A 24,219-nucleotide genomic window follows, 5' to 3' on the forward strand; every position below is an offset into this window, starting at 1 on the left:
CCGTTTTTACTGCACATGTTGGAGGATAACAGTGGCTCCATGAAGTCTGTTGAAAGGAAATTTGCTTGACTTTATTTATCCATATTTTTAAAATACATTTGATTATAGAACTAATTTTTGTAGAACACATTTGGAAGATACTAATTTTTTAAGGAGCACAGTTTGAGAATTAAGACCATCATTATTAATAACCCTTTATTGCCGTGCTTCTCAAAGTTTAATATGCGTATGAATCTCCTAGGAAACTTGGTAGAGTGCAGATTCTGTTTCAGCATTTGTTGCAGGTGAGAATGAGATTCTACATTTCTAAGCAGGTCCCTGGTGATGCCCAGCCAGCTTGCCTGGAGTCCGCACTCTGAACAGCATGGTTCTGTGGCATCATGGTTCTTTAGTTCCACAGAGATGATGGAGACCCGGAAAGATGTAAAGCCACTTTTACATTAGTGACTGCAGCCTCTTAGGCTAATGATGTGAAAGAGATTGTTAGGATGGAATCTTTTAGTTTCAGCCTTGACTGGCATCAGGATATCAAAGTGAAGGTAAGACAGAAGATAGACTCCCTCTTACAAAAAAATTACCAGGAAGAGTGACGAAAAGTCTGTTCCACTGCTTCAAGACCACTCTCCTCCAGACCATACATGTGAGAAGAAGGTGTGGAAAGAGAAGATTCCTGATAGGGCTGGTGTAAGAGAGCTGATGCACCTTAGGGTTAGGGTTAGGGTTAGGGTTAGGGTTAGGGTTAGGGGTTCCTATTCTCCCTCCCTCCCTCTTTCCCTCTCCACCATTTCTTCTTTATCTTCTTTCTTGCTTGGTTCCTTTATTGTTCCTTCTTTCTTCTTCTTTGTTTTTTGATATGTTATTCAGATTGTTGTCATCTTATTTGTAAAAAAAGACCTTTATAGCTACATATCTGGAATATGTACAGACTTTACTGCTATATGTGAATCTGTATCCATAAAGAAAATGTGTATTACTTTAATATTTTTGCATTCCTTTAGAGAATTCTTATACATTGTAGATTTCATTTATGGATGGAGGAATGAAAAGAACAGAATACATATCTTAAAAACCATAAGTTATTTTGGGTGTCTGCTTGTGTGTGTATGTATTCTCATTCAAGTGCTGAATAAATCCTGATTTTGTGCATTAAGAGCAAATACGCCCCCCCCCCCCACACACACACGAGTGCCAAGACTTACTTTTGTCCTTTTGGCAGAGGGTGTACTTGCTTTTCTTAGTTCTGACAAATGACAAGGCAGCTTTCTGCCTTTGGAACTATCACCTCTTTGTGAGCTAATAATTATTATGTGTATTTTGGCCCTAGTGTTGGCACCAATTGATTGAGCATTTATTGTGAATCAGAAATCATGCTGGTATTTTAAGTATATTAATTTACAAAGGCCTCATTCCTCCCCAAGTGTTGACGTAGGCACTATTATCCCTATTGATAGGAGTAAAATGAGATTTGCCATATGTTAGCAAGTCTAAGCCATACCTAGGTCATATAGAGTAGTGAAGCCAGACTTTGAACCCAAGGAGCTAACAAGGCTTGTACCCATAGCAACTATGACAAAGGAGAGTATACACATTTGATATCTTCAAGGAGTCTGTTTCATCCTGCAAGTGAATGTAAATTTGGTGGGGATTTGTTCTCTATTTACAATGCTATTGCAAACATTATACCGTAGTTCTTCCTTTGCCCATTATTTACAATAACTGCAATTTAATATCATCTCAAGAGGTAACATTAAACTATACAGAATCCCCAAGATTAAAGAAAAATATGCTTTGATTTTATTTCTAATTCTTTTTTGGGGATGAGAATTTGAACTATTCTGAGTTTTATGGGTATCCTATATATGTTCATGGACATAAAATTAATTCCCTGTGTCTCAAGGGTAGCACAGACATAAAAAGGCCAATTACAATTTTATGAATAGGAAATATAAGATCTGGGGCTTCGATTTTCTCTATTGTTGCATTCTAAATAACAGCGCTATTTCTAGGGAATACTTACATCCTTTCTGACACAGAACAACTAGGAACTTTCATTAGAGAAAAATCAAAGCAGATGCAATGTGAGTCCCCATATAGTGCAAGCAATGTTAAAATAGATTCCAAACTGGTGTCTTGTTTTGATGAAAACTCAGAAGACAATTTGGAGACTATTTGTCAGACTCCAGAGACTGAGGCACAGATGGAGTTCTGAATTAAGTGACTTTGTATTTTGAGATTTGAAATGAGCTCTAGTCCCAAATGTATATTTCAATGATTGTGAACTAATTAGATGTGGTAATTGATTATTAAAGAGTTTATAGTCTTAAAATTGTGAGGTTCATAAGTGATAATTTAAACATTTATAACAAAATTAAAAATGTAAACTTTATCTCGATTAATATATATGACAGAATTGAGTGAACCAAGTTTTGGTTTGATTGGTCACAAAATAGTGTGGATTAGTGAATTTTCCAAAAAGCCAAAGAAAATTCCATGAGTTCTCAAAAATTTAAATATTTTAACTAATTTAATATGGAAAACAACAAATTGGCTTCTTGCTTTTCCACTGCACCAAGCAATTTTGAAATGAATGCTATTTAGATTTTTTTGGTTGACCAAAAAACATCCTGAATGCTAATTTATTAATAAATATTCATTTCATGAATATGTAATGCATACCTACAATATGCCAGACTCTGTTCTTGGTGTTGTCGGCACAAAATACATGTTTCTGCCTTTGGGGAGAGAAAAACACCTACCTAAGTATACATATATATAATATATATCATGTATATATATGTTATATATACATTTATATATAAGTGGCCTGTATTATAGACTAAAAAATATGGAAGGTCAAGGAAGCTAGAGGTTCCAATTTTATGTAAGGTCATCAGGAGAGGCCTTACTGAGCAAGTGGTATTTGAAAGAGTTAGCCATACACTATCTAGGAGAGCAGCAGCTCAAGCCAAAGGAATTTCAAAGGCTCTGAGGCAGGAGCATATCCAAGTAGATCATGGCAAGCACACTGGTGTGGCTCAAGAGAGGACACTGCAGCAGACAGTTTTAGGAGATAATTAGGATCTCTCCAGGTCACAATCCACATTTCTGACAAAGTCTTCACTCCCATGTAGAAGATGGAAGGAGGCATTGGGTTTTGCTAGAAAGTGAATGTGTATTTACTTTAAACTTACTCCTCACATATACTCATGAATACTATAATTATGTGCAAGAACATTTACTCACGATTGGGTATCTAGAAGGCCTCAGGTCTCACTGAGGATTTAGGGGGAAGTAAGGGAGCAAAGCCAGACCACCAGGTTGTGCTTCATCAAAGGTGTGCTGACACTGAGGCAGCAAATGAAGAACAAGTAACAACCCACCCAGGTTACACTCCCTTTGCAGAATCAGGGGGCATTTTCTCTTTCTTCTTATGTGGCTCAGCCCATAAGAGCATCATGCCCTTTGCCCTGTATCACTCACTCAATCTTTACTTCTACAAATCGCTGTAACTCTCAGACTTTCCTAATGCAAGCTGAAGTCCTACCCTGGGGCTGTGGTAGAGCAGGCATCTCCATTTTCCTTCCAGTTTATTTTACTTTATTTTATGTTATAAATGAATGATCTTTGATCTGTGTCAAAGATCTTATTCAACTCGTTAACTAATGAGATATACAGTAGGTGTTACAACTGGTTCAGAGAGAACTCAAGTACCACACAGTTATAGCCAAATAGGGAATGCTGAAATGAATTTATCCTTCTCACTTCTGATTCTTGTGGTTAAGCAGATACATCTGAAGCCAAAGATAAACGTTTTAGGTCCTATGCTAAAATAACTTGGCGTAAGTAAACTATATTTTCCTAGATTTCTACCTTGACCGCTAATATATCTCTTTTTCTATTCTAGAAGAACAAAGACCCTCTTACATCTCCTTGCTGATTATAGCTCCTTTTTTACAATAACTATAGGAATAGTTTCTTGTTAAAATAACTATAGGAATAACTGATATTTAAGTATCTTCATGTCTGAAACTGTGTCAAGCACTGTACAAATGCAGTGTCCCTATATTTACACAATGTCCCTGTGGGGTCAATGGCACCAACACTCTCCTACTTTTACAGATCAGTAAAGCAAGACTTACAGGGTCCGTATATTGTCCTAAGTCATGGCAGGTAAGTGGCACGTGTACAAATGGAGTCCACATTGCAAAAAGGTTTATTCTACATTCTCAGAAATGCCTCCTAAGCAATTAAGGTCTGGGAAGCATCCACATTTTATACCAGTATTCTCTGAACATCTTATCAAAGAGGCTTGGGCTGAAATGGATGAGGTGGGCCAGGCTAGGAGAAGCTAAGATCATGGATCCTGGCTGTGCCTTTTGCTCTTAACAAAAATATTTGGAGAACTGGAAATAAAGGAAGGAAGGAACTTACAAAGATGAGTTAACAAGCTTGATTTGAATTCTCTCAACTGTAGAGAATAAAAAGACTTTCAGGAGGAAAGTGACCTTGTTCATTAGCATAAATTGAAAATACATAATATATTGGAGCTCCCGTTCTAATTAAGATGGGAAACAGAACAGTGGCAGGCTGATGACACTGGGCATATGAGACATTCTGTTTTATCACGTGTAGAAATAGGCCCAGTGATGGCCAGTTAGTTTATGATGGAAACTGATTAGGTCTTACATTTCTTGGCTATGCATATTTGTTCTTTCTCCATTTTATTGTAATGAAATGAAATGTTTTTAGATTTCTCATATATGAAGATGATAAAATTATGACACGTTCAATTAGCATTTTTCTTTTTCTCTCTCTTTTTTTTTTAAACCATGGAACACCTCACAAATCTGCATGTCATCCTTGCGGAGGGGTCATGCTAATCTCTGTATAGTTCTAATTTTACTATATGTGCTGTGGAAGTGAGCACTCACATTTTTCTTTTAATGGAAAATTAATTCTATAGATCCACAAAGAAATGCTTGTTTTCCTCCTCATTCCTTCCCTAAGTTCTCTTGTGCATACCAGTTTAGAAGAACAGAAGGAGCACACTTGCACACACATACACACACCCCACACACACACAAATTAGAGGTTGCCAAACTATCAGATGGGAGAGAACCCTGAACTCACAAATTAGAGAGTTCTTCCATGTTTTAATGCATTGGTTGGAATTACATTTTATTTTATTTATTCAGGTTATACTTATTTAAAATATATTTATTTATACATAGGTTGATTGTACACAGGTATATTTGTATATAGTTACATTTAATTTGCCATTGAGTATCTGTATGTTTCCAAAGTGTGAAAGTTGGTTTATTAATATGCTCCCAAAATGAATTATTTTTTTTGACCTATATTTTCCAAAGCATATTTTACATGCCTTCAACCACCTTTATTACTTAAAAATCACAGTTCCTAAATCCTAGATGACTTCACTGGATAACAACAATGTAGTTAAGTATCGTACCATACAAATTAGTTTTAAAATTTTTCTAAATGATTTATTCGTTGTAAGCTATCATTTAAGGGAAATAATTATAACTTCCATTTTTAAATTTTTGATAGCCTTGTAAGCTTTTAATTTCTGCTGTAACAAAGTAGTGCAAATCTAGTGGCTTATTACAGTGTTACAGTTCTGGAGGCCAGAAATCTGAAATAGGTCTTCTGGAGGTACCATTAAAGACTGTGTTCTTCTGTAGTCTCTAGGAAAGAATCTGTTGCAGCCTTCACCAACTTCTAGAGGCTACCCTGCATTCTTTTGTTCCTAACAATCCAAACTCCCGTTCCATTATCACAGTCCTCCAACTCTTGGACTCCTACCTTTTTACCCACATGCTTATAAAGACTCATACAGGAGTAGTTTACATTGCATCCATGTAGATAATCCAGGTTAATCTTATCATTTCAAAATTCTTTATTTAAAAAAAATTCTTTATTTATTAATATTTATTTATTTATTTATTTATTTATTTATTTATTTATTTATGAGAGAGAGAGAGAGAGGCAGAGACACAGGAGGAGGGAGAAGCAGGCTCCATGGCAGGAGCCCGATGTGGGACTTGATCCCGGGACTCCAGGATCGCACCCTGGGCCAAAGGCAGGCGCTGAACCGCTGAGCCACTCAGGGATCCCCTCATTTCAAAATTCTTAATCACATTTGCAAAGTCTGTTTTTGCCATGTGAGGTAATATACTCATGGGTTTTGGGGATTAGAGTATGGAAATCTGTGAAGAGAGGGGAAGCTTTATTCTCTTTACTACAGTATTATTCTGTTTTCTATTTTTATCATTCCTTGTACAAACCTTTATCTGTAAGTTTGGAAAATATATTCTGCACCAAATATAATAAGAATTAATGTTCCTTGAATATATTTTATGTAACTATATAATATTTTAAACGTTTTATTTATTTATTTATTTATTTATTTATTTATTTATTTATTTATTTGAGAGAGAGAGAGAGAGAGAGATTGCAGGTAAGGGGAAGGGAAGGGGAAAGGAAGAGAGAATCTCAAGCAGATTCCCTCCTGAGCACAAAGCCCAAATGTAGGGCTCCATCTCACAGTGCTGAGATCATGACCTGAGCTGAAATCAAGAGTCAGATGCCTACCTGTCTGAGCAACCCACGCACCTCAATATATAACAATATTTTTAATTTTAAAAAAGCTAGTGATTCCAATCCATGCAAATTAAATTTGAATGATGCATGAATTTTGAGTTGATAATTTTCATTTGCTTGTTTCTTTATTCCATTACCATAACTTATGTAGCTTTTAAGATATTAAATATGGCAATTTAGCTACTTTATTGTTCTAAAATGATGACAATTTTTTTGAGTCCATACCCTTTCCAACTCAGATGAAGAGGTATAGTACTAGATCAAATCTAATAAAACAGTTTCTAATTTAATTAACCTCAATTACCTAATATAAATTGAAGCTTTTGCTTTAAGTACTCTATTGAGATCTCTTCCCATGATTGATTAAAAGTTGACCATTAATTCTTTCCCATTCTTCCCATTAAGTGGGAAGTCCATGGCCTCTTTCTCTAAACCTGGGCTAGCTCTGTGACTGACTTTATCAAACTGAATGGAAGAGAAATGAAGAGAAATGATGCCAAAGGATTTCATGTTTGAGTGTCAAGAGATTCACAGTTTCCATTACCCCTGCCTTGAACCACTCCCTCCATTATGATGAGTGAATCTTGTTTAGGGTCTTTTAGGATGGCCAGAAGACATCTACTACATTGGTATCAGCAGTTAGCAGAGGATCTTTATTTTTTTTTATTTTTAAACTTTATTATTTAGATCTGTTTTAGGTTCACATAAAAAACTGAATGAAAAGTAAAGAGAGTTTCCTTACATCTTCTGTCTCCCAACATGCACAGCCTCCTCCACTAACAACATCCAGCACCAAATAGCACAGTCGTTACAACTAATGAGCCTACATTGAAATGTCATCATCACCAACAGTCCATAGTTTACTTTAGGTTGAATTTTTAGATTTTTATTCTTTTTTCATTGCATGGATGGAAACAAATTTTCAGGTCTTCTGTTATGCCAATTAAAAATCCCCAGACTCTGAGACTGCAATTTCTTGTGCTTTATTATGTTTTCTAGTTACCTAGCCTCTCTTCAATTTTGCTCATCATGAACCTTTGAATTTTTTTTATTCCCTTCTCAGAAAACCTTATATTTTATGTAAGAACACTTGACTTTTGGTGCATATGTTTTTTAAAAAAATTGAGTCTACTCCTTTACTATTCTGAATTAAGGAGTAAGGAGTAATCATGCAAGGATTACTTATTATTTGCCTATAATTTCTCAGAATATGTTCACATTTATATCATCTTAAAATGCCTCAGATGAGAAGATCACAAAAAATAGTCTCAGTAATGAGGTACATCTGGAAAGAAGATTCAAAGTCATTGTAAAAAGATTGTCAATGCTTTAACTACTTTGGTTAAAAAGAAGAAAATAAACATCATTAAAAAAAAGAAAATAAACATCAATACAAATCAAGCTCCCCAAAGGCAACTCTTGCTTATAAGTTAAAGGCATATGTATACACATCTCTCTCTGAATGCATATGTTGTAATATTGTTTTTATACAAAAGGGCATATACTATACATGTTTTTGCTTATAACTTTCTTTATTCACACAAAAATATATGGTTGAGATTTTTCCATGTCAGTGTATAATGTCTTTTATAACTATTGTGTACTTTTCATTTATAAAGATGACTTTCATTCATGTAGCTATGGTAGATTGTTAAGATACTTTCATATTTTCATTGTTATAAAAATATTTAGATAAATACTTCTTAAATATAAATTTGTTAGCTACTGAAGCATGTATAAAACATATTCCCTTAGTGGTGGGACTTTTGCATAAAGATAAAAAGACTTATTTAATAAGTAAAGTTGTTATAAGTTGCCCACTTTCACATTTTCTTGGATTTCATTTTTGGAGGGATTTCATCATTTTAATATTATGAATATATTTGCTATCAGTAGATAGTGAATAGATTGATAGATTAATAGATTGATAGATCAATTGAGAGAAGAAAATAATTCTTGAGTGATTTTTCAGGCCTAATATATATTCCCCAATTCTATCATATACTGCCCTTTATAAGAATCCAAGATACCTGCAATAGTAAAATAAGAAAGAACTGATAGATTTTCATGTAAATATAAATACATGAATTACTGACTCAAATGTAGTTATTATAGTAATAGTAGTTGCCCTTTGTGTTGAATCTAATTCATTCTATCTTTAAAATTTGAAGCAAATATTAAAATAATTTTAGCTATCCTAAAATTATTTCTTTATCCTCAAATGGAGTATAAAGAATGATGGCTTTCTTTAACTGGATTCTCCATTGCATTACTTTTTGCCACTTAGGAGAAAACTCAGAGAAAAAATACTTTGATATTTTTCTAGAACCTCTTTAACTGTAACTCAGTTTGGGTCCTCAATAAGAGAACAAATACAGAATTCTCAAAGGTCTTTTTTGTTACTTTATAATACCAAAAAAGAGGCACATATATAAGAACTTTCTCACATGGCTATTAAGGAGCCATCTAGGATGGCAGAGTGATACAATTTTATTGTGAATGAACAGAAGTCACTGGACTTCAGATTTAAAAAAGCAAAACATAATTATAAACAATGCTTGTCAAGGTGCCATTGTCAATTTTAAAAGAATTAATTACAATTTGAGAATGGAAATTATTTAAAAAGAAATATTGTGCTATATCATATCCTAAGCATACCTTAAATTGTAAACCAGCCCTACCTAATTATTTGGCATATTTTTTAAATATTTGAGAAGTCAGTCTTGTGTAGCCTATTGATTGCAGCTATTTTGTAAGCAGTAGAAGCAAACTGTAAACTCTAGGTGTTAATTGTGTTTAAATTCTAAGACATTGACCAGACCCATTGCAAAGCATAAAAGACTTTATCTGTTTCTCCCCAGGAATTACTTCAGGGCTTGGAATAGAGTGAGTTGAGTTTGTATTGGTTGTCTTTTTAACCAGGCTGCTCTTCAGATAATGCAAACACTTTAGTCAATAGAACATAGCAAAACCTATTGCTTTGGAGATGTGATTTCTTTTGGAAATGGATGATAAATAATAATTATATAAACTGAGGGAAGACATAACATACCTATCAGCTACATAATAATTATCATGGCAAGAAGAACCTATTGCATTTGCAAGATTAGAACTAACAGGTTTTTTAGAGTGTACAATAAATCAGTTTTGAAAATGCCAAGTCAAATCAGGTATGCTGAGCTATTAAGTAGTGTTTGGTTTACAACAAAACCAGAAATTGAGTTATAGAATTTGCTTTAGACATTTCATTTGCAAAGTACATAAGCAATACTAAAAGATATGATGATTTGCATATGCAACAATTTTAAGCACACATTGGAAAAAATTCAAACTGCAATGCAAAATAGTACTATTTTTATTTGAAGGGAATAAAATCAGTTCACGAAGTTAAATTTTAAAAGTTAATAATCACTCCTATAGTTCTAATATAATATAGGAATTCTATTTTTCTTTATAATTAGATAAAAACGTACAACTTGAGCAAAGCTATTCAATATGCTCTGCTATGAACTAACTCTGTGACCAAAGGACAGTTATACCCTCTTGGAGAATGGGACATTTTTGCTGTGTCAGTAAGAAGTACTTTTTTTTTTCTGGCCTTAGTTTTCTATAGATATCCCTATCTATCACTAAAAGTGAAAAATGAGCCAACAGGTAAGGCTTTGGACAATCACCTACTTTTAATTCTTTTCATTTGTTCATATGTTATGTATGATATGATATGTATGATATGTTGCATACTCTTTTATTAAGGAGAGAAGTTCTTCTTAAACAAACAATACTCTAGACTCCGAGGTCTTTTTTATTGCTAGTATCTATTCTATGTTGCTAAGAACAGTAAGAATGTATCATTATTTCTTAATATATTTTCAAGTTTTGATGTTGGTGAAACCATGCTTTTGTATTTATGTTTTATTTTTTTTCACTTTACATGCTTTCTTATTTCTTAGAGATCAACTAATGAAGTCAAACAAAGAAGGATAAAATGATTAGGAAAGGAAAAGATTACATTTTTTTGTTGTTTGTGGATTGGGGTTTATACTCTGGCCATTCTGTAGAGCATTTTGTTCTTAATAACTGTTGACTGAATAACTGATAATAAAGTGGTAGATTTTCACTTGTAAGTAATGTACTTAAATACTTTTTAGGACCTATTGATGGTACTGATTAAATAATGTCTTAATAATGCTCGTTTGTATTTGTTTTGTCCATATCCAATTTTTATATTTGATTACTTTTATATAACTGTAAAATTTTTCAAACATCTGTAAAAGTAAATGAGAGTGTTTCTTTTATACAAAGTCTGACTATAAAAGAATGTTTTCATGTTTTGGTGTAGTTATATGCCTAATCCTACAAAATAATTACTATAAAAAACTTCAATTTTATTTCAATGAAGCTGTTAGTATTTAAGACATCTTCCTTGAATTTGACATGTGTGTTTTTTTTTGACATGTGTGTTTGTACATTATTTGAATATCCACATTGGTGGGCAAATTTTTGGATGTGTTTGATTTTTAAAATAGTAAACTTCTGAGTCCAGAGAACAATGTGGATTATCAAGATGCATTAACCTATTTGTGATGAAGGAGAAACTCTCCAATTCTATAATGGGTTGCTGAATGATTCTGAAAGCATCCAAGGGGAATGAAAACATTGCTTTTATTCTTTGTAGTTAAAGTACAATTTACATGCAGTGAAATGCACAAATCTTAAACAATTTGATGTGTTTTAAGAAATGCTAAATCTATGTAGTCCACCTCCCTCATCATTCATTCTGGAAACATTTATTGAAAGCCAAGTGTGACCCCTACGTGGTTCAGGTACAATTGTGAGTCCAGTCAAATTATCACCCACAGGTATGGGGAGGAAGCCAAGAAAATTTGTTGTTAGGGGTAGAACGTCTTCAATATAAATATTTATAGGAAGGAGAAATAACAAAAGAGTGGATCACTTCTACTTTGGAAAGCAGATTCAGATATATGGCCTATTAGAGATGATATTTTGCCCTGCCTCCATGCTGCCATTTCATGAACTGGCAGGGAAAGTGTGGTTTACTTTTAAAAATTTGCATTATAGTTAAGGTAGCAGCAATCTGGGACCAAAGGCTCTTTCTTGAAATAAATTTCTTAGGTTGATTAATGCTTAAATGTCATAATATTTGTTCAGTGTCATGAAATTCACTGTAATCTCCAAACAGTTGGGTTTACATCATTAATAATAACATTCTTATAAATTTTATTCCATAGTAACTAAAATTTCCGAATTAAAGTTTTGTTTTTATCTTGTTTTGTTTAATTTCAAATGTCAGTTTGCTAGGTCCCATTACACAAAATGACAAAATGGTTTCAAATCATTTTGAAACCAAATCAAATCATCTTGTTGCCTAATAAAAAGGCTGTGGTAAGGATAAAACATAAAGTGAAACCTTTTAAGAAAAAATTTCCTTATTACTGATGAATGGTGTTTTATTATTCCTACCATGTTTGGGCCTGAGAGAGACATTACTGAACAATAAACTGAGAGGTTAGAAAATTAATTCTGCAGCAAATTTAAAATAAACAAGTTAAAAGAGCTTGGAGCTGAAATTTAAAGGTGAGTTCAAAACAAAAACATGATTTTTTTTTGAATTATTAGAGTGAGAAACTTTCCCTGACTAGAAAGCTAAAAACATTAACAATATTACATGAAACAGTTTCAGATACCATAAATGTTAGCATAAGCAGTTTGATACATAAGACTTCATATTAAGAAACTACTAATGAGAGAGGTGTTCTTAGGAATTCTATGCATTAATAAATTGATCTAAATAAATAGCATTTATGACTTATTACTTATCTGAAAATCATTAAAATTTTAATTATTTAAGAGTGACACTTTTGTTCAAAATTGATTTTTTAGGAAATAATTCAATAGTCAAATTTTACTGAGAGCTGCCATTTTTAAATCAGGAAAAGAAAATCATGCTCTAGCTCTGGTCTAAATTTAGCAAAGATTCTTCATCAGAGTTTAATGGCTCAAACTTCAAATTACAGGGACATAGACACAGAGGTTTCACAAAAATAACTCAGCAGAATTGGAACAAAACAAATAGCTCTATTTTATAACCATACATGTTCACTGATGCCATTTTGCCACTTGTAATATGTTAGGCTATTAATAGAAAAGTTGTGGATAGCCTGAGGTCATTTCTCACTCTAAATTGTGTTTTTCAACCATGACTGCACATTGGAACCACCTGGGAGTTTTAAAAATTACTGATGTCAGGGTTCCACCCCTGGAGTTTTTGATGTAATTGGTCTGAGATGCAGGTGGACATCAGGACTTCCAGCCAAGGTTGAGAAACACTACTCTAGAGAAACTTGAAATGTGAGAAGCTTGGAGATTTTAAAGGAGGCCCCAGAGACAACTCTGCTAAGAAATTACAGGAAAATAACTGCTGTACTTTGCTGAAAGATAGAACACATAGTGTCAGGTAGGGAAGATGCCTCAAGAAGGGTTTCTTCAAATATATTACAGTGTTTATCATAGATTTAAAACAGTCTATTCAGAGAACATCTTACAGGAACAACGATCAAAGCAATTCTCAATTGTGTTAATAATTTTCGTTCATAAAATTTTGATGATGCAGAGAACGTAGAGCCTCTCAAATCCGTGGTGTTGTTAAAGATCAAAATAACCCTTTGAAGGCACCTGAAAGGTCAGTTAAATTATAACAAGATATTTCTGATATGTGATTGAAATTTACTTTTGCTCTATTTTTCTGTTTATGTAGTAACCAAATAGTTATGAGTTATATTATTTCATAAGTAATCTCTAATCTCCACAAAATAAATGGGACTATAAAAAGTTTACCCCAGTTTCTGTGGAGCACATAAATAATTGCTTTCAAGGGATGTTTAAATGAAATTATTTCCCTGACTGGAGGGATGGGGGTTGGTAAAGATTTGTCCTTTGTGAGTAATAAGAAGACTGTACTTGGATATAAAAATAGTAAAGAAATAATTAGCTTTAAAAAAAAAAGCTAAATTCCATGTTTAGCAAAGTTAATGAGTCCCTTAATTCCTAAAGCTGAATATTCGTGTGTAAATGAGCACATTAAACCAATAGAGAATAACCTTATATTTGTGAATATTTAGCTACAACCTAATTTCTTTTTATCATTCTATATCTCCTAGGTTTAAATCAAACAGATGTGTTGGCTCCTAAAAGGCCCCAAACAAGGTTTACTTTCCTGACAATATCCTTTATTAATGGATTATTTTTTGAGAAATAATTTATCAAGAATAAATCAAATTTACATTTTCAAAATTGTACATTGGGTCAGTTGACCAGATCCGTGATCTCTTTTATGTTTCCAGCTAACAAGTTTGGTTCCTGATATATAGATGTTCAAAATACATTAAAAGTATACACTTTATTAATTGCATTTTTGAAGGTACTAGTGTAAGCTAGTTATTTTTTAAGATGTTTGGCATTTTGCATATTTACCTATCATTTATAGTGAATAATTTACAAGATATAGCTATATGATCATTTTTGAGTATCAGTAACTGAATATGCAAGAGGTGAAAAGACAAGATTTTAAGTATGGGCTGAAGAGTTTGAACTTGAAGTAATTAGCCAAAAAAATATCACACTCTTAGTGGAAGATTAATTTTTCTTTTGGGGGGAAATTTTTGTAGAACAGAAATAAATTGAAAAAGTGGAGGCAGAAACTTAAGGGAAGAAAATGGGTAGGTCAATTTGAAAAGTCTGGGACCTGGGAAGGACAGAATACTCAAGGACTTGAAAATAGAAAACAAAAACAAAAACAAAAAAAAAAAAAGAAAGAAAAGAAAATAGAAAACGTTACTCTGTAAGAAGCTAAGGGCTGCCATATGCTAATCTGATCATGCACTACGCTAATTACTCTGTGTCTAATTGACCCCATAAAGTGATTTGTACCAAGAAGGGGTTTGGTAATATTTACTACATTAATATCAGATGGTGGAATTGGGGATGGATATGGCTGAAACGTGTGAGGACTTTGATGACTTGCCCAGATTTTGTTACATTGGGTTTTGATAAAACAAATACAAGAAAGGAAACAGAAGAGATAGAAAAGATGAATGGAACCCAAAGAAGGCCAAAGCTCCCTCCAAGGTGTTACTTACCCATTACTTATCCATTGGTTTCAGTGCACCATGTACAAGCCACTTATCCAGAGTAGAGTTTTCAGAGTTAACAGGGCCACTTGTTCATTTTCCGTTTCCCTACTTCACAGTCCTGAGGCCTCAGAGGAAAATTAACCAGAGAGGGTTGGGCAACGCTATGCAGTTTTTAGGATCATCTTTCAAATTATTCATTTCCACGAATGTTGAGTAATCAGGCTGAGAAAATAAAATGAAAACAAGCAGACTTGGTTTGTGGGACATGTGATTTGTTTCAGGATTTCTTAAGCAGCAAATGAATCCTGGTAGACATGCAAGAGCTTGCTTCTATTCCAGAATAAACAAGATGTGTTTCACTGGAAAATTGCAGATATATCAAAGGATAACTTGACAGCAAGTGTACAGATTACTATAAAAATGTTTCCTTCTTTTTTTTTTTCACATGCATGTGTAATTCCTGCTTCAGTGCATGAGGGCTAAATACCAGCTTATTTAATATGCTTAGTGTCAACTTCTACATAAGGAGATTTTTTTCTTTTTTGAGGTAAGAAGAGGAGAAAGAGGAGAGAACATTAATTCCAGATGGCTTTGAGCAAATGTAGAAAGGTGAACATTCATAGGCTTCCAAATATCTGTTGGCTAGTTGACATTTACAAACACCGTACTAGGTAAGCTTTTTCCCTTAGCAATATTCATTCGGGTTCTGACAACAGGTAAAGGATGTGTGAAATGTAATATGTCATTCAAATATAGAAAAGAAAGAGAAGATTATTTGTAATCACTATTGGGAAACATCACAAGAGCCAAATCTTTCTGTTGTTTTATTATTTTGTTTTCTTTCTGTTGTTTTAAATGTCCCATTAATGCTTTGCAAAAAATCCAGTCTGTTATTTATAATATTCAGAACTACTGGCTCCATTTCTAACATCAAACTTTAAGGTCAGTTTTTGAGTGGCAGGTTATCTATTTAAATGAGGAAGCACTATGGTTTGAATTCCTAAGCATACCCTATTGAAACTGGATTAGAACAGAAGGTAGTGTTAATATGAAGGGGAGTATTTACAAGGATTGTTAAGAATGCAAGCTCGGGACCCACTAACTGTAATCCTTTACTGCTGGTATGTGTGCACCATTCAGTTGTAAGAACAGAAAATGTGTATTCCAAGCTGCATGTTCTAAGAACTGAAGAAATCCAACATAACAAATATTAAATTCCCAAATAGTATGCAAATACACGTCAATGTGTTCAACGTAACACAGCAGCTGGAGGAGAGAACTCCAAACAACATGTGTAGTTGATTGTGATGAATGTTTATATGTACACAGATGTCATTTCAGAAATGTGAAAATATGGAAATAATTCTAGGGTTTCTGGTTGCTATATTAAGTTCTAGAAGTTGTCTAACTTCAAAAACAAAAATAGTTTAACAAATAGAATGTCTATTAGCTTTGACATCTCTCTATTTACTTATGTATTTCTCCCTTGACCACGTGCACAAGTACTCTCACATATTGGATTATATATACACATAGCCACATGTGTACATATTTACACCCATACATATATGAGTATACACCAAAATATTATAAGTGGTTATGGTTAAGATGAGTCTGGTAGATTATCTTCATTTTCTACTTTTTACATGTCTGCATTAATTGCACATTTTTAAATAAGCCCTGTGTTACTTCCTAAGAAGTGAGAGAGAAAAAAATTGTCAATTTTGGTAAATAAAAAAAAAAGTACCTAGGGAATCAAGACATTCTTCAGAGTCTGTGATTTATATCTAAAAATGGTCTTTAAAAAAATAAAAATAAAAATGGTCTTTAATAATGAGATAGTCCTCATACCTCTACGAGTATCCACAATCACAGGCAACTTGACTATTTTGTTGTTGTTATGGGATAGATATGTTTAACATTATTTAAATGATTTGAAAAATCGTTCAAACTTTCTAGAACAAGTTTCCTTAGATTTTTATATGCAGATATTGTAATCAGTGATGTTGTGAACGACATTTACTTATAAATTCTAACATTTAAATTTTTCTGCAGATACAATGTAATTTGCAAATAATGACCAGTATATTTCTTTTTTTCCAATACTTAGGCACTTTTTATTTTTCTTTTATTGAACTGACTGGGGAATCTTGTGTTGCTTCTGATCTCAGAAGGAAAGCCTTTAATATCTCCTTTATTAATTATGACATTTGCTATAGGTTTTTATGGCTATCTCTAATCAGGTTAAAGAAATTCCATTTTATTCCTCATCTGTACATTTAAAAAATACAATTTTGTGCATCCTCTGAGATAAGATTTCTTCTTTCAAACTGTTAATGCTGTAAATTACACTGATTGATTTTATGATGTCAAAATAATCTTGTATTATTAGAATAAACCTGTTTTTTATTTATTATAGATTTTATTGGATTATAATTCACATACCATCAAGTTCACCCTTTAGGAGTGTATAATTGATTAGTATATTCATAAAGTTACATAATGATCACCACAAATTCCAGAACAGTTTTATCACTGAAAAACACCAAATTCTGTATGTCTTATTAATAAGATCCTATTAACTCCTCTCCCCGGCACCTGGCAATGACTGATCTACTTCCTGTCTCTATGTATTTGCTGTTTTTGGACATCCTATATAGGCAAAACCACACAATACCTTTTGTGTCTGGTTTTATTCACTTCATGATGTTTTCAAGGTCCATTCATGATGTTGCAGTGTGTTGTTCATTCCTTATTAGAGTTGATAAGTGGACATGCCATTTGTTTATCAATTCAACTGATGGACATTTGGGCCCTTTCTGCTTTTTGGCTATTATGGATAAAGGTGCTAAAACAGTTGTGTACATTTCAGGTAGAAGTGTTTTCAGCTCTCTTGGATATATACCTAGGAATAAAATTGCTGGGGCATTTAGTCACTCTATGTTTAACTTTGGTGAGGAAATATAAAACTGTTTTCCAAAGTGTCTGTAGCACTTCACATTCCCACCAGAAATGTATGAGGGATTGTCTCCACGTTGTCACCCTAGTGCGTGTAAAATGGTGTCCTATTGTAATTCTGATTTGCATTTCTCTCTTGACTAATAATGTTGAGGATCTTTTCATGTGCTTCTTGCACATTTATGTATCTTCTTTGGAGAAGTATCTATTCAAATCCTTTTCCCATTTGTAATTGTTGAGCTGCAAGTGTTCTGTATGTATTTTGAATATAAGTCCTTTATGAGATGTATGATTTGGAAACATTTCCTCCCATTCTGTGAGTTGTCTTTTAACTTTCTTGATGGTTTATTTTATCTATAAAACATTTCATTTTAATTAAGTATGATGTATCTCTTTCTTTTGTTGCTTGTAATTTGGTGTTACACTAAGAAGCATCAGTCTAATACAAGGTTGTGAAAATTTTTACTATCTTTTCTTATAAAAGTGTTATGCTTTTTACTCTTATACTTAGGTTTTATCCACTTTGACTTACTTCTTGTATATGATGTAAGGTCAGAGTCTAACTTCATCCTTTTGCATGTGTATATACAATTTTCTCAGCACTATTTGTTAAAAAGAGTATTATTTCCCTGTTGAATTGTCTTGCCACCCTTGTCAGGAATCAGTTGACTATATATATATTTCTCAAATTTACTCCATTGACCTAAATGTCTATCTTTAAGCCAGTACCACACTGATATAATTACTCTAGCTTTTTAGAAAGTTTTGAAATTTAGAAGTATGAGTCTTTCAATTTTGCTATTCCTTTTCAAGACTGTAAAGGCTATTCTGGGACCTTGACTATATTAGTTTCGTATTGCTGATATAACAACTCTCCATAAATTTATGATTTTACAGTGCTAGAGGTAATGGCCTAGAATTAAGGTGTCAGCAGCAAGGCTGCATTCCTTCTGTAGTCTCTGCATAAGGATATATTTCCTTGCTTTTTCCAGCTTCTAGAGGCCCCCTGCCTTCATTAGCTTGTGGTCCCTTCCTTGCCTTAGTCCAGTATCTCCCATCATCCCATTGTTTCTCTGGTTCTACTACTCATGCCTTCCTCTTTCATTTATAAGGATTGCTTTGGGCCAACCCAGATTATCCATGATCATTTACCCAAACTCAAATTCCTCAATGTAATCATATCTAAGTCTCTTTAGTCATGTAAACTAAAATCTTCCCAGGTTCTAGGACATGGACATCTCTAGGGGGGGCATTATTCTCTTTTCACACTTGCATTTCTATATGAATATCAAGACCAATTTGACAATTTCTGCAAAATTTTGACAAGGAGTAGTGAATCTGAAGAACACTTTGGAGTATATTTCTGTCTTAACAATATTGAGACCTCAGATCCATGAAGATGATGTGTTCTTCCATTTAATTTCTTTCAGTGATGCTTTGTAGTTTTCAGTGTACAGGTTTATACTGTTCTTTGTTTAAATATATTTTTTTGTCAATCTTTTAGATGCTGGTTTAAATGGAATTATTTTCTTTATTTTAGCTCCTGGAATAAATCACTCACACTTATGATATATGATCCTTTTTATATGTTGCTATATTCAATTTGATAGTATTCTATTGTGGATTTTTGTTTCTATAGTCATGAGAGATACTGGTATATAGTTTTTCTTTCTTTTAATATCTTTGTCATATTTTGGTATCAGACTTCACAGGATGAACTGGAATGTATTTTTTCCTAGTCTATTTTTTGGAGGAGTTTATGAAGGATGGCTGATAACTTTTAAGATTTGGTAAAATTTACCAATGAAGCCATCTAGCTTTTGGTCCATTTGGGCTTTTTGTTTGCAGAAAACATAGTGACTACTAATCAAATTTTTTTACCTATTATAAAGCCATTCAGAAATTTACATTTCTCCTTGAGTCTGTTTTGGTAGTTTGCCTCTTTGTAGGAAGTTGTTAATTTATGCAGCTTATCTAATTTGTTGGCATATAATTATTCGTAGTATTCTCTTACATTCCTTTTTGTATCTATGAGGTCAGTAGTGATAGTCCTATTTCATTCCTTGCTTAGTCATTTGAGTCTTCTCTCTCTTATTTTTAGTCAGTATAGCTAAGGGTTTTGTTTGTTTATTTTTTCAAATATCCAACTTTGGTTTCATTGCTTTTTCTCTTTTCTTTTCCTCTTCTCTAATTCATTTATTTTCACTGTAATCATGATTATTTCCTTTCTTTTGTTTTGGATTTAGTTTGTTCTCTTTCTATTTTTAAAGTGGAACATTAGGCTATTTCTATGATTTTTTTCTATTGTTTCTATTTTCTGTTCTTCAAAATGAGTAGTCTTGATTGCTAATCTTCAAGTTTTATGATTCTTTCTTCTGTCAATTGAAATTGGCTATTTTTAAAGTTTTTGTCTAATAAACTCAACATCTCAGCCTCCTCAGGGACAGTTCTATTAATGGTTTGTTTTCGTGTGTAGGGACAGTACTTTCTTGTTTCTTTACATGTGCTTTTTTGTCTTGTTGAAAATTGGACATGTTAAAGTATATAGTGTTGCAACTCAAAATCAGATTTGTGTATGTGTGCATGCATACATGCATGTGCTAGGATACACCTTCATTATCTTGTAGGCAGTGGATACTTTGTCTTAGGCTTCACTTCTTGCTTGGAGGTTCATACAGAAATGAAAAGGAGGGCCTTCTCAGATCTCCGTAGACATATACATACAGCTTGAACATGAGCAACAGCTTTCAGATCCATGTGTATATCAATCACAAAATCATCATAAAGCTCACTGTTCTTAGATTCAGTTGATTTTCTTAAAAAATAAAACACTTTTCAGATTGTTATAAAATTAGTTCATTTCTAAAGCTCTGAAAATTGGATTTTGACAATTTTGCCAAGTTCTCATCACTTTTACGGAAGAGAAAATTTTCATGACTCTTTATTCAACCATATATATTGATGTTACTCCCATTAATTATAATTTTGATGTACCATTGAAGCCGCTTTTCTTTTCTTTCTTTTTTTTTTTTTTCTGAAGCCGCTTTTCTAATATTTTATCTAGGATTTTGACATCTACATTTCTGATGGCGATAGTAGCTTTTTTTCTTATAATGTCTTAGGCTTTCCATACAGAGGTGATGTTAGCCTGAGACCAAATTGTGAATTATTTTCTCCTTTTTTGTAATCTCTGGAAGGTTTTGTATAAAATTGGTGTTGCATCCTCCTCAAATATTTGGTGAAACATAGTGAGCCAGATTGTGAAATTAACTGATTTGTTAATACATATGAGACTATTCAAACTTTATTTCTGTTGTTTTTTTTTTTGAGTTATATCTTATTTTGAAATGCACTGCTGTTTTTAATTGTTGTTAATATTCCTTTAACTATTCTTAGTGTCTATAATGACATATAATCTTATTCTTCTTCCATTCCTTACCTTAATTATTTGTGCTGAAAATGGATCTCTCTACTTATTTATAATTATTATTTTCCAGATACTTTCTCATTGTATTGAGTAGACCTATTTATATATAATTACTTCAGAATATTTTTTAATCTCTTAAAAAAGATTAGACAATTCATAATGGCCAAATCTTGGAAGCAACCAATATGTTTTTGAATAGGAGAATTGATGAATAAACTATGGTATATCAAGATAATAGGATATTATCCAGCATTGTAAAGAAATGAGCTATCAAGCCATGAAAAGACTGGAAGAACCTTAAATTCACATTACTAAGTAAAAGAAGCCAATCTGAAAAGTCTGCATACCATATAATTTCAACTATATGACATTTTGTAAAAGGCAAAACTATGGAGACACTAAAAAGATCACTGATTGCAAAGGGTTAGGGGAGGATGAGAGATGAATAAGTGGGGAGAGCACAGAGGATTTTTAGTGCAGTGAAAATAGTCTGTATTGTATTATAATAATGGATACTTGTCATTATACATTTGTCTAAACTTTCAGAATGTACAGCACTATGAGTGAACATGAATGTAAACTATGGACTTGGGGTAATTATGATTTGTCAATGTAGGTTCATCAATTGTAAGAAATGTACTGGTCTGGTGGGGGATATGGCTAATAGAGGAAGCCAGGCATGGGTATGTAGCTGGGAAGGGGAGAGATATAAGTGAAATAAATTAATTTTATTTTAAACCTAAGACTGCCTGAAAAAATAATCTTTGGGGAAAAAAAAAACTTAAAAAGCTTAGACATACTCAATTTACTAGAAACCAAGTAAAACATCAACCCATACAAATGCTGTCACTAGTTTGTTTGTTTGTTTGTTGTTGTTGTTGTTTTAAATACTATTAGTGAAGTGTTTTCTCCTTGATGGATTCAAGAAGAAAAGAATATGGATAGGTGGTTTCTAATAAAAAACATGTAGTTTTAGTTCAGGTGCCTGAATGGATTAACTAAATTAAAATAACATAATGTGTGTTTATGTGTATGTGCTATTGTGCACCCATCCTGGTAGTTTAGAAGTTTAGATTTTTAGAAGGATCTGCTTTGAATAAATTATGCACAGTTCACTTACTATTGTCTTAAGAGTGAATGAAATAATAATAAGAGTTCGTTGTTACAGTGCTTTTTCTATGAAATGATACTTTTTAAAAATCTATGAATGTCTTCTATCAGGTTTATTTATCAAAAATGCTTTTAGCTTAGTCTGAATTAAAGTGTTCCTTCAATGAATGTACTTTCTGTTTTTATAGTTTTTTTTTTAACTCTGAGCCATATCAAACACACACACGTGCGAACACAAACACACAGAGCTATAAACAAGATAGAGTTCTAGAGGGAAAGTGTCTATAGTTTTCATTCATTCATTCACTCATTCATTTATTCATTCAACAAAAATATAAGAATTTGATCCCAGGCTAATGCCCAAATGAATAAAACATGATCCTACTATTGAGAGCACTGCAGTATATTAACTTTGTAAACTGACTTGAAATCTCCCCCGGGAAAATGCTAAACCTCTCATATATAATAATGGCTTCATTTACAATTTATAAGATGATGACTGCCAAATTATACAATCAGCTTGACTTTTCTCCAGAACTGCCAAATCTGTATATAAAACTGCTTTCAAAATATATCCACCCGGAATTCCCACAGGCACTTCAAATTTGACATGTTCAAAATAGAACTCATTCTTTTCCCCATAAAATCTTTCCCTGCCCCTCTATTTATACTCTTGATTAATGTGGTAATGGAGTAAAGCCCCCAAAGATGTCCATGTTTAATGCTTGGAACGTTTGGATAAGTTGTATTTCATGACAAAAGAGACTCTGCCATTCTAATTATGTTAAAAATCTTAAGATAAGGACCTTGTCTTGGATTATTTTGACTAGCCCAATATAATCATATAAGTTCTTAAAAGCAGAGAACTTTCTCTAGCCCATGTCTGAGAGATAGGGCAGAAGGGCAGAGGAGAAAGTCATAGAGTTAGGTAGTGTAAAAGGTTGCTGGGTGGAACCATTGAAACCATGACAAAGAATGTTGGTGTCTTTTAGAGCAAAGTTGGCCCCTAGCTGACAGACAGTAAAGAAGTGGGGAGCTCAGTACTATAAACACAAGCAACTGAATTTGGCCAACTACCTGAATGAGCTTTGAAGCAGATGTCTCTCCAGAACCTCTAGTAAAAAAATTGCAGGAGTATTGGAGTTAATTGTATTATTACCTGAATACAATATACTTTTTAAATCACATAAACTTCGTTGCTTTTCTGATTATACAAGAGTCATTTTTTCTACCTTGAAAACTCTCTTCCGTGTCATTGATTCTCCTGTGTCTTCCTCTCAGGTGTCAGCTCAAATGCTCTATTCAACTCAGTCTTTTTTTACCTGCTTTCAAATGAATATAGTACCACTTTACTTTTCACCTGTCAGTTTATAAGGACTTGCATTACTGTACTCATCTTTTATGAGATTTTTTTGTTTACATCTCAGTCTCCTCCACTAAACTGCTAACATATATATTTTTTTCATGTTTCCAGTCCCTATCAATTGTTGAACTTATATAGATTATATTATATGCATGTATCACCTTATGCATTAGAATGGCTATCATCAAGAGGACAAGAGATAATAAGTATTAGCAAGGATGTGAAGAAAAGGGAACCCTTGTGCATTGTTGATGGAAATGCAAAATAGTGCAGTCACTACAAAAAATAGTATGGAGATTTCTAAAGATTTTAAAAATAGAACTATCATGTGATTCAGCAATTTCACTCCTGGGTATATTTCCAAAGGAAATGAAAACAGGGTATCAAAATGATATCTGCACTTTCATGTTCATTGCAGCATTATTTATAAGAGCCAAGATACAGGTCAGCCTGTGTCTATAAACAGATGAATGGATAAAGAAGATAGAATATGCATTTGTATACAATGGAATATTATTCAACCAAAGGAAAGAAGGACCTGAAAGGCATTATGCTATGTGAGATAAGTCAGACAGAGAAAGACAAATATT

The 24,219-nt window shown here is 33.0% G+C and overlaps 1 protein-coding gene and 1 non-coding gene across 3 annotated transcripts in view; one reads left to right on the forward strand and one right to left on the reverse strand.

Moving 5' to 3' along the window:
* GPC5 (glypican 5) overlaps window positions 1-24,219 on the forward strand; it is a 1,134,491-nt gene that overhangs the window by 567,341 nt on the left and 542,931 nt on the right. The gene's annotated exons all lie outside the window — the stretch shown is intronic.
* LOC129516705 (U6 spliceosomal RNA) lies at window positions 4,824-4,927 on the reverse strand. Its single transcript, XR_008665838.1, has one exon. It is a non-coding gene; the product is annotated as a U6 spliceosomal RNA (small nuclear RNA).

This window comes from Nyctereutes procyonoides, unplaced genomic scaffold (assembly GCF_905146905.1).
Source record: "Nyctereutes procyonoides isolate TBG_1078 unplaced genomic scaffold, NYPRO_anot_genome, whole genome shotgun sequence".
Taxonomy (NCBI): domain Eukaryota; kingdom Metazoa; phylum Chordata; class Mammalia; order Carnivora; family Canidae; genus Nyctereutes; species Nyctereutes procyonoides.